The 8,719-nt window shown below is 46.0% G+C and overlaps 1 long non-coding RNA gene across 1 annotated transcript; it reads left to right on the top strand.

Moving 5' to 3' along the window:
- The first annotated feature begins 531 nt into the window (after positions 1-531).
- LOC112401709 (uncharacterized) lies at positions 532-1,195 on the top strand. The gene is made up of 3 exons (XR_003003620.1): positions 532-669; positions 786-877; positions 1,138-1,195. It is a non-coding gene; the product is annotated as an uncharacterized LOC112401709 (long non-coding RNA).
- Positions 1,196-8,719: the final 7,524 nt, after the last annotated feature.

Raw genomic sequence — 8,719 nt, 5'->3', positions numbered from 1 at the left:
CTTTTGACTTTGCTTTCTGTCAGGACCCTGAAGTCCGAGCACATGAATTAGAGAACTAGATGTCATGCCTTGTATCCTTTGCTTGGCCTCACAGCTGCCTGGGGAGGCTGGGAAGAGAGCCTGGGCTCTGGGCAATGGGAGCTGGAGAGCCCTGTCTGCTCCGCCTGCCCCAGGCCTGTGAAAGCCACAGAGAAACAGCCTCCTCTGAGTGGGGTCTTCCTGTTCCACGAGGAGCCCCCTGTGGGATTCCACTTCCTTCCCCTCCACCCCTTCTGACTGGGCCCGCCATGTGGTGTGGCATCGTGTGGTTCATGAGCTTTACGTCCCCTCACCCCTCCTGCCCCTTTGTCTGCTGCCTTTCCCATCTGGGTCCATTGCTCCTGGAATGGTGTTTCTCAAACTGGTGTGCTTTGTAGTCTCGGGGTTCTGCAGGTGCTCTGTTAGAATGTTTACATTTCATGCTTTCATTTCAATAATAATCTGACAGTTAATAATCTGGTAGTTCATTATGTGCATATTTGGATCCTACAGGTGCCCACCTATAACAAAGGCATTTTCAGGGCTGCGTTTCCTTTTGTGTTACAGCATCTTCACAGGGGGACCAGATAACGGCACAGAGCATCGTCCTGATGGGGACCACCTGGTGCATGGTTTATGTGGAGGAGACAGGTGGGAGGACCGGCCATCAGGCAGGACAGGGCAGAGTGACAATAATAACCTGTGCCTTTGATGCCAGCACCGCTCTGAGTGCTGTGAGTGTGTTAACTCAGTGACTCTGCCAACAGCTCTGCGAAGGAAGACCCTGACTACTGCACCCTTACAGCTGAGGAGATGGAAGCACTGGGAGGTCAAGGCCCTGCTCAAGAGTTTGCAGCCGGTAAGTGGACTGAGGGTTTGACACGGGCAGCTGGGCCCCAAAGCCTAATTTCTTACCCATTAAACTGTAAGGCTCACGTACATTCACCCAAAGCTAATTCAGCTAAAACCAGTTTGCTAAAAGACAGTTTACAGAGAAGTCCATTGAACAACCAATTTGCTGAATTTGATAAATTTATAAAATATTTATTTCTGCCAATTATTGATAAAATCTGGACTTCCCACGTAGTGCAGTGGTTAAGAATCCTCCTGCCAATGCAGGGGACACGGGTTCGAGCCCTGGTCCAGGAAGATCCCACATGCCACGGAGCAAATAAGCACCACAACTACTGAGCCTGCATGCCACAACTACTGAAGCCCGCGTGCCTAGAGCCCATGCTCCGCAACAAGAGAAGCCACCGCAATGAGAAGCCCGTGCACCACAGTGAAGAGTAGCCCCGCTTGCTGCAAATAGAGAAAGCCCGTGTGCAGCAACACAGCTAAAAAATAAATAAATTTACTTAAAAATAAAATAAAATTATTGATAAAATTTACAGTGCTTTGAGTCAGATGGATTACCAGAACCTGTGAGGACTTTGGGGAACAAAGACCCCAGGGACCTGGCTTCAGACTGCCTCCCTGGCCTCAGGCCCTCTCCCTCTGCCTGTCAGTCTCTTCATCTCTCTGCCTCCCAGTCTCCCCTCTCAGGCCATCTTGTGAACTGACTTCTCTTTCTGTCTCCAGCAGAGAGCTGGGTAGAGAGACATGAAACATTGCTTTAGGTGCTCTTAGGAAGAAATAATGAAACCTGTCAACCAAAATGACAGAAATCTTTGAAATCTGTTAAACCATTTTTCCAATATGAATTGCTTTAAGTTTTACACATAGTTTTAAAAAAAGAAGTTTCTGGTAAATGGATAGATTTGATAATTTTGATGACTTGAACATTCACTAAATTGGCATCCCTTCTGCCCCTTAGCACCTCTCGAAAAGGCTTGTCACATTAAAAAATTCCTGCCCTATAGCTGTCAGGGGCGTATCTGACTTGTAAGCTGAGGTATGGGATTCTATCTTTGTGGCACCAACTTATAAAAGTTCATTAGCGGGCTTCCCTGGTGGCGCAGTGGTTGAGAGTCCGCCTGCCGATGCAGGGGACACGGGTTCGTGCCCCGGTCTGGGAAGATCCCACATGCCGCGGAGCAGCTGGGCCCGTGAGCCATGGCCGTTGAGACTGCGCGTCCGGAGCCTGTGCTCCGCAGAGGGAGAGGTCACAGCAGTGAGAGGCCCACGTACTGCAAAAAAAAAAAAAAAAAAAAGTTCATTAGCAGTAATGTTGTAAACACCCACTACGGGTGCAAATACCCAATGAAGAACGTTCTTGTTCTAGGATTCCAGTGGCAAGTAGATAGATATGTGTTGAATGAAGACTTTGATAATGTTGTCATGTTAATTTTTTTTCAGGTGAATAAAGCAATTCTACAGATCTATCAATTGTCACCTGGCAGAGTTTTGGTTAAGATGAGGTTCTGGTAAACAAAGAGTTTAATCAAATATTGGTACAATAAATGTATGTCAACTAGCATTCTTGTATTGAAGTTAAAAAAACTAAATAAAATACAGAGCCTGATGTGAGCCTGCAGTTTTTTCTCTTAGTACCAACACCAATGGTTTAGTTTCAGCAAAACAAAAACATTCATCACATTACATTAAAGTTGCATGTTTGAATATGTTTGAATAATCATTGCTTTATTATTTTGTTGCTTTGTATTTATTTACTTTATGTACACTTTTTGTTTATAATATGAAAGCTATAAGCACCAGACATTAATACAAAGTTTCATGTTTATACATCTTTAAGTAACATAATAGAAATTAAATCAACATTCAGTAATGAGAATTATTTTCTTAAAAGGAATCTTTTTTTTTTACTATAAAGTGAATTTTAATTGAATTATTACAAGAAATGAAAATAAAAGGGATCTCTGATAAGCATAACACAAATACCAAACTGACGAAGTAAAGCATAAAAAAAAGTACAGAATTTCATTTATAAATAATGATGCAAAAATCCCAAGTAAAAATATTATCAAACAGTAGTACATTTAAAGAATAATATACCAACTGAGATTTATCCAAATAATGGAAGAATAGTTCCATATTAAGACATCTATTAATGTATTATTAGTAGATAAAAAAGAAAAACATATGCTATGTTCACAGATGTTAAAAAGGAAACAATAAAATTGACCATTTTACTCTTGGTAAAACTCTTTTTTCTTTCTTTTTTTGTTTTTTGCAGTACGTGGGCCTCTCACTGCTGTGGTCTCTGCCGTTGCGTAGCACAGGCTCTGGGCACGCAGGCTCAGCGGCCATGGCTCACCGGCCCAGCCGCTCCGCGGCATGTGGGATCTTCCAGGACCGGGGCACGAACCCGTGTCCTCTGTATCGGCAGGCGGACACTCAACCACTGCGCCACCAGGGAAGCCCCATACTTTCTAAACATGATACAACCATATGCCTTAACCAAAAAAAGAACATCATGCTTAATGGAGAAACACTGGGAACATTTACATTAAAGTTAGGAACAATACAAGGATATTCTTTATCATCATTATTTAACATGGTTTTGGAAGTATTAGCCAATTCAATTAGATAAGAGAAAGGAATAAAGCATAAAAACTGGAAAGAAGAAAGCAAAAATTATAATCACTTGTTGTTAACATTTTTATTTACCCCCAAATTCAAAGGGATCAAATGAAAAACTGTTCCAAACAGTAGAGAAATTTAGTAATGTGGCTTAATATACATTTTGCATGTATTATTTTCATCAACGAGTTAGAATACTCACTGGGAACAAGACCCTAATTTTTTTTTTTTTTTTTTTTTTTTTTTTTTTTGTGGTACGCGGGCCTCTCGCTGTTGTGGCCTCTCCCGTTGCGGAGCATGGGCTCAGGACGTGCAGGCTCAGCGGCCACGACTCACGGGCCCAGCTGCTCCGGGGCGTGTGGGATCCTCCCAGACCGGCGCACGAACCCGTGTCCCCTGCATCGGCAGGCAGACTCTCAACCGCTGTGCCACCAGGGAAGCCCTAAGACCCTATTTTAATAGCAGCAAAATTATGAAGCATTATCATTTTCAACAAGACATGCCTTTTGACTTTTGTACTGCAGGCATGCATTATTGAATAAAAATAAAAAGCCTGTGAATTAATTGAATTTTGAGAACCTAGATAGTACATTTCATGTGCTTAGAATTAAGCCTAGTAGGTGACAGAGCTCAAAAAAATATTTCCTTCCCTTTCCACCCCTCTCCTCTACAACACGGCTGGTCCTGAATCTTGTATCTGCAGGTCTCTTTTTTCCACAGTCAAGGGCCATTCTTCCCTCTATTCACGTGTAGCGAGCTGGGCTGTGAAATCCTGAAGGTCCTCCACCCAAGGCCCATCCTTCTCAGGGCCCCCAGGACCCACCCCGTTCCAAGGAATCATCTCTCTCCCCCAGCCACCCCTGTGCAGGCCCTGCCTGGCCATGAGTATTCCCTGATGGGGTCAAGTGGCTCACAGGTCAGAAGTGTGGCCGAAGGCTGAAGGGTTTGCTTCTCGTATTTGGTTATTTGAGTAGCAGAGTCACCACCCACCATCTGTGATGTGAGAAAATTTTGATGGAGAACCCAGGGGAACAGCTCGTGCTGCTCTGGGGTCTTGGTGAAATTGGTCAGGAAGACCTAGGCTTTAGCCCCAGCTCCACCTTAATGAGGGATCTGTGGGGACCCAGGGGAAAAGGGTGGGGTGGGGCAGATCTTGCCAAGGCCCCTCCATGCTCCAGTGTCATCGTGGTCTAGACGTCCCCCTGGGGCTCTGGACTTCTCCGGATCTTCTCGTAGACAGTGTGGATGGCCAAAGTACACTCCGGGCTATGTGAATGGCAGCTGCCCTTCTCCCTGTCTTTGTACAATTCAAGCAGAGTTTAGGAGTGGTCTTGGTCAATTTCTAAGCATTAGGCAGATGGGTCAGTCATGCTACATCTCTTCATGAGCTTCTTGTCCTCAACTAGGTAGTTCTGGCTCTCAAAACTGATAACTCCCCAAAATATAGCTTCAGCACAGACCTGTCTCTTGAACACTGCAGAAACTTTGCACTGCTCTGTCTTCTACCCAAGATGCTACCTCTCTCTCCCCACTCCAAGACTTCCACTTTGCTCATTCCCTCATCTCTTTTTTTTTTTTTTTGCGGTACGCGGGCCTCTCACTGTTGTGGCCTCTCCCATTGCGGAGCACAGGATCCGGATGCACAGGCTCAGCAGCCATGGCTCACGGGCCCAGCCACTCCGGGGCACGAACCCGTGTCCCTTGCACCGGCAGGCGGACTCTCAACCACTGCGCCACCAGGGAAGCCCCTCCCTCATCTCTTTCAGGGTCTCTCTTCTTTGTGAGGTTTCCCCTGACAGCCTTAATTAAAACTGCACCCTACCCACGCATCTCTCCTTTCTGCTTTATTTTCTCATAACACTTACCATCGTCTAGCGCTTCATAGTTTGCTTATTGATTCGTCATTCTCTCCTCCCTCAATCTAGAATGTATATTCTGTGAGGCCAAGGACTCTTCTTGTTTTGTAGACTTCTGTAGCCCAGATCAGAACAATTCAGGGAACACAGTAGACACTCAACAAATATTTGATGGACAAATTTGTAAATCACCTTGACTGCTCTCATTGCAAAAGTGCTTTGAAAAACTGAAAAGCATCAGATAAATGTAAGTTATTATTATTGTAATCCTCGTTTCATGAAAGAAGAAACTGAGGCACAGGGAGGAAAGTGATTTTCTAGGGTTGATCAAGAAGTCTGTGTCACAAACTTATTTTACGAAATAGAAACAGACTCACAGACATAGAAAACAAATTGATGGCTACCAAAGGGAAAAGGGGGTGGGGGAGGGATAAATTAGGCATTTGGGATTAACAGATACAAACTACTATATATAGAATAGATAAACAACAAGGTCCTACTGTATAGCACAGGGGACTATATTCAATATCCTGTAATAAACCATAATGGAAAAGAATCGGAAAAAGAATCTATCACTATCTCTATCTATCACTGTCTCTGTCTATATCTATATATCTATATCTATATCATCCATATCTATATATCTATCTATAACTGAATCACTTGGCTGTATAACAGAAACTAACACAACATTGTAAATCAACTATACTTCAATTAAAAAAAAATCTGTATCAGAGCTGGGCCTCACATCCATTTCTGCACTTAACTCCCTGTCTCCTTGTAGGGAATTTATTTTCTCCATCAGACGGAGAGCTCCCCAAGGGCAGGGACTGGTGTGGCGGGGGCTTCAGGACAAGGTTGTGTATCTGGGTCAGATGTCGCGTGTCTGGGTCAGACGTTGCCTGATCTGTTTCTCTATCCCAAAGCCACATATCGCTCCCCTCCTGTGCGTCTCTGGTAGGGGTATTAGGGTTTGGGTAACAATGAGCTATTTCCTGAGTCCCCCTGAGGCCCAGGTTAGATAGGGACATAACTGAGAGGGCCTGACATGGGAAGTCACAGTGTGGCAGGCACTGAGGCAGTTGGGGACAGTGCAGGGAACACTAGGCTGGGAATGAGGACACCCCTATCCTGTCTTGTGCTTGCCATGGTTCTCTGATAAGTCCAAGTGTTCTCTCTGTGTCTCACTTTCCCCCACTATAACCTGCTGGGACTGGACTGGATCCTGATGTTTTGTGGAGCAATGATCTAGCATTGTCCCCTCTTGAGGGAAGTCAAGGACGAGAGAGGAGAGGACCTGGCCACTGGCTACTCATGGGCATCCTGACAGCAGCTCTACTTGCTTCTTCTCTGCTCACCATTTTAGCCCAGTAGTTGTCAACGGGTGGGACCAGGAATATCAACATCACTTGGGAACTTGTTAGAAATGCAAGTTCTCAGGTCTGCCTTAGACCCACTGAATCAAAAACTCCGAGAGTGGGCCCAGCAAACTTTATCTTACCAAGCCCTTCAGGTGTTCCCGATGCGAGCTCCATTTGAGAACCATTGCTTCTGGGAAGTCCCTTAGGTGTCCTCCCCTCCACCTGCGAGCCCTGTCTCCTGGTCTTCCCCCCAGTGAAATCATTCCATCTGTGACCCTAGCACCAATTTCCAACTAAGGGCAAATAGCCATATGAGATGCTCTCCCAGGGACATCTCATCAGCAGAGGTATCAAAGCCTTTACGCAAAGAGGTGGTATTAATGGCAGGATCTCAGGCAGGTAGGAGGGAGAGAGACTTCCGGAAGGAGAGAGGAGGAAACGGGCCTTTCCTGATGCTTCTCAGATTCTCGGGTTTGCCCTATATCCAGGCCCTGCTAGTGTGCCCTACTTTTTATTTCCTGGGGTCTTGTATAGATGACAGGGTCTACCAGACACCTGGCCATTTACACTTTTGCTTCTTTCGCTTTGCCATCCCTCCTCATTGGGTGGTAGCAAGGATCTGATGAGGCTGTGGACGTATGAGTGGGGTATGTTCCCCATCAGTGGTTTCCTCCCTTTGCCCCTCAGCTCCCAGAATGTTGTGGGCACCCAGGCACAGCAACCATATTGCCCAAAGCAAGGACTGGACCTAGAACTTGATGGGAAGCAGAATACTCTGGACTTCCCAGGACTCACTGTCTCTGAGCACATATCAGTTGACCCTAATTTGATTCCCTTAGACCCACCTTAGGGTGTCTCAGGAAGCTGATCTCTTCATAGGGAGGGTCATGGCTGTTGGCCACACCAGTCTGAAGGTTAGCAGATTCCACTGTGAGAAGGGCCTGGGGAGTAGTTGCTGAGCCTGGCACCACTGGCAGGAGAGTGGACCCACCTGTATATAGCAGATGCTAATGAGAATGGATGGAACTCGAGGTGACCCCTCATCAGCCCTTGGGTGAGAGCAGCCATTGCTTTCTGGTTCATAGCATAAGGTCCCAGACCCCTGTCCTGTCCCTGCGTTCCTCCACCCTTCCTTTCTGGGCATGCATACAGCTCCCACCTCCAGTATTGCTCTACCCCAGGCTTCTACCAGGAATGATTCACAAGAGAGGTCAGTGAGCCTCTATCTGATCATTGCCCTGCCACCTTCCCTGGGGTCTCCATCTACTCCTTTCCCCCAGATCCACCCCCATCCCAGGGCTCCCCTCAGGGTCTACCCAGCACCTGCCTCTCCCAGTCTTCATCTTCTTTCTCATCCAGATCCACACTCCAGCCGCTAGGCTCACCGTCAGAACCACAAGAAGGATGCCTCTCCAAAGCCATTTGCTCTGAAGAGAACCTGGAGTCAAAGGCTAGTGTCAGATCTGCCTGTATCCCAAGTGTACATCCTTGATGCAACCCTGACAGGTTTCCTCCTTTCTATTCTCTCTACACACTAGCCACTGTTACTTTAATGTTTCTTCACCAGGTTTTTCTGTCCCATTTCTGCACAGGAACCTCAGAGGCTCCCATTAGCTGCGTGTGCCATTGCTCATCCCCTCAGCCTGCCTCTTTTCTCTTCTCAGACTCCCAGAAGAAAAATACATTCTAAGAGGAGGAAGGGATAAAAAACTCTGGGGTCACCAGACCTCAGGGTATGTCCTTTTCTCTGTTTGGGATGTCTTTTCCACTACTCCACAAGAAAACTCCTATTCATCCTTCAAGGCCCATCTCAAGTGTTCCCTTATCTGTGATGCCTTTCTCAACTCGGGCAGCAGTTACTTAACATTTTTCTTCCTTCCATCCTGTCTCCCTCCCTCTCTTCCTTCTTTCTTTCATACCCAAACCATATATTTTGTATTTGCTCCAACTTTAACATTTAACATCTGCTTTTATGTTTAGAAATTTACTCCTCCCCTTCTT

The sequence above is a fragment of the Neophocaena asiaeorientalis genome, unplaced genomic scaffold (genome assembly GCF_003031525.2).
Source record: "Neophocaena asiaeorientalis asiaeorientalis breed wild unplaced genomic scaffold, Neophocaena_asiaeorientalis_V1.1 scaffold76, whole genome shotgun sequence".
NCBI classification, from domain to species: domain Eukaryota; kingdom Metazoa; phylum Chordata; class Mammalia; order Artiodactyla; family Phocoenidae; genus Neophocaena; species Neophocaena asiaeorientalis.
The sequence above is the reverse complement of the archived record's forward strand: the minus strand, read 5'-3'. Positions and strand labels throughout refer to the sequence as shown.